This window comes from Pseudorca crassidens, chromosome 12, assembly GCF_039906515.1.
Source record: "Pseudorca crassidens isolate mPseCra1 chromosome 12, mPseCra1.hap1, whole genome shotgun sequence".
NCBI lineage: Eukaryota > Metazoa > Chordata > Mammalia > Artiodactyla > Delphinidae > Pseudorca > Pseudorca crassidens.
Window position 1 is genome coordinate 45056729 of NC_090307.1, and position 3075 is coordinate 45059803.

Consider the following 3075-nt stretch of genomic DNA (forward strand, 5'->3'; position numbering starts at 1 on the left):
CAGTATCTGATTTTCAGTCTGGGTCCAATCAGGAAAGAGATTTGAACCAACAATCATTTGAACAGAGAAAGTTTAATATGAAGAATTTTTAACTCTACTAGGGGATTAACATGAGAAGTAAAGGGGGAGGGGATAAACTGGGAGATCGGGATTGACATATACACACTACTATAGGTAAAATAGAAAACTAATGAGGACCTACTGTATAGCACAGGGAACTCTACTCAGTACTCTGTAATGGTCTATATGGGAAAAGAAGCTAAAAAAGAGTAGACATATGTATATGTATAACTGATTCACTTTACTGGACCCCTGAAACTAACACCACATGCTAAATCAACTATACTCCAACAAAAATTAAAGTAAAAAAAAGCGAATTCTAAAGAATATAGAGTTGAGTGCTCGCTTCAGCAGCACAAGTACTAAAATCAAAACAATACAGAGAAGATTAGCATGGCCCCTGTGCAAGGATGACACTCGAATTCATGATGCATTCCGTATTTAAAAGAAAAAAAATAATAATACAGGGTTGAGATAGAGTACCCAAAGAAGGACTCTACCTCCACCTCCAGACCTTTGTCCAGACCCTGCTGAAGAAGGGCCCAGCTGTGGCTCACAGGGTGGCAGAGAAGTCACTGTGGCACCATGCTGTTGGAACTTGCTGGATGTCTGTCCTCTAGTTTGCTTCAGGCAAACTCTTCCCTCCTGGTGGTCCCCAAAGGCGAAATTATTTAAGCTCAGGGTATTTAGTGTGAAAAACAACAACAACAGTGTGGTCAAACCCAAATTCCTGTGCCTGGTGCACGGTGAGACCAAAGAAGCAGAAACATCAGAGTTTGGAGCAGAGAAAGGTTTGTTGCGGAGCCAAGCAAGGAGACGGACAGCTCGAGCTCAAAAAGCCCAAACTCCCTTATGGTTTTTGGGGAAGAGTTTTTATTGGCAAAATTTGGGGGGAGGGCTGCAGGGTGTATGACTTTCTTCTGATTGGTTGGTGGTAAGGTAACAGGGTGGCGTTCCAGGAATCTCAATGATCAGCCTTCTGGCTCCAATCATTCTGGTGTCCACATGCTTGTGCCCAGCCTGAAGTCACCATCCTCCACACTGAATGGGGGCCTTGGTTTCTGTAGAAGAGCTCAGAGATATATACCAGACTGCTATGCATCTCCCCCCCTAGGAGGAACCAGAACTCTGCCCCATCGCTGCACTAGTCTTTCTGACTGCTTTTCCTTTGTTTCTGCATTCCCTCATTTCCCTGATTAGTAACAGTTTGAATCTGCCCTTTGGAACTCAGAGCAGGTCTAAGAGGCTGAAGTCTTTTTCCTACAAACAAGAAATGGGGAGACACAGAAACGCTATTGTACCTGGGAGGGTCCCACAGGATCCTGCTCGGTTTCAACAGTACCCATAACAAAAACAAGAACTGCCTTCTCGTCCTAAGAGTTCCATCAAAATTCCTATAAAGAAGTGATGCTAACTCAGACTGGCAACTCAAATCAGTAAATATCTAAGAGAATGTACAACTGCAAATGGGGGAAAAAACAGGCAAACAAAGCTGTGTGCTCTAAGTTTCATCAGAAGTCTGGAGAGAGGCCTGGGGGTGGGGAAACAAAAGCAACAGGGAGAAGCATTGTTCAGTCTCTATATTTAAATACTTTATTTTTGAAACCTCAAGGGCTTCACCAGTGACATGATACTTCTTTCCTAAATTTCACCAACAATTGTAATTTCCCAAACTGGGAGGCATGGAACTATATATTTGGCATATAAATTGGTATTTGGTTTACCCACATACCAATTTTGTTTGTTTGTTTGTTGACTGTGGTTAAAAAAAAAGCATAAAATTTTCCATTTTGGGCTTCCCTGGTGGCGCAGTGGTTAAGAATCCGCCTACCAATGCAGGAGACATGGGTTTGAGACCTGCTCCAGGAAGATCCCACATGCCATGGAGCAACTAAGCCCGTGCACCGCAGCTACCGAGCCCGTGTGCTACAACTACTGAAACCCACGTGCCTAGAGCCCATGCTCCGCAACAAGAGAAGCCACCACAATGAGAAGACTGTGCAATGCAACGAAGAGTAGCCCCCACTCGCCGCAACTAGAGAAAGCCCGCGTGCAGCAACGAAGACCCTATGCAGCCAAAAATAAATAAATAAAATAATTTTAAAAATAAATAAATTTAAAAAATTTTCCATTTTAACCATTTTTAACTGTACGATTCAGTAGTGTTAACTATATGTACCTTGTTGTGCTATGCAACAGGTCTCTAGAACTTTTTCATCTTGCAAAACTGAAACTCTATAGCCATTGAATAATTCCTCTTTTCACCCTCCCTCTGTCCCCTGGCAACAACCATTCTATTTTCTGTTTCTAAGAGTTTGACTACTTTAGGAAAAAAATTTCGTTACAAATTTTTGGCCGTGCCACTTGGCTTGCAGTTTCTTAATTCCCCAACCAGGGATTGAACCCGTGCCCCCTGCAATGGAAGTGCAGAGTCTTAACCACTGAACCGCTAGGGAATCCCCCTAAGGTAGTTTTAAAATCAAAAAGCCTTGAGGCTGAAATTTCTGGAGAACACGCTCTTGAAATACTGTCAAAGCATAGTATGATTTTATATATAAGACTCTGACCTTCTTGCATGTATTATGGATGTGTCAAGGGGACAAGGTGAAATACATTTAGAGGCATATCAAAATATAGTAGATATAAGAACTAAACATTTCCTTCATTTTATCTGATTACCTGGGTTTTATTTAGTTGTCTACAGTAACTCTGCAGCAAATTACTACACTGTATAATCTGGAGCAAGTTAAACTCAGCAACTGTAAAATACAATGTACCGTTGTCCTTCAGAATTAGTGCAATACCTCTAATATCACCGAATGAACGTGAAATAATACTGCTTGTCCTGTAGGAGCTATGTTACTGGACTGCTCACTGCTTTAAAACTCTGTCTAGGAGAGAAGCTGCCTAGTAGTTTGGCTCACTTGACAAGTCTATCTCTAAAAAGAAGAGCTGCACCTGGCTTGAAGGCTTTATTCGTTAAGAACATCTTGCCTATGCTTCTCAAACTACAAT

General features: G+C 41.9%; 1 non-coding gene across 1 annotated transcript; it reads left to right on the forward strand.

Annotated features, from left to right (window-relative positions):
* The first annotated feature begins 398 nt into the window (after positions 1-398).
* Positions 399-505, forward strand: LOC137204247 (U6 spliceosomal RNA). Its single transcript, XR_010933485.1, has one exon. It is a non-coding gene; the product is annotated as a U6 spliceosomal RNA (small nuclear RNA).
* The last annotated feature ends 2570 nt before the right edge of the window (positions 506-3075 follow it).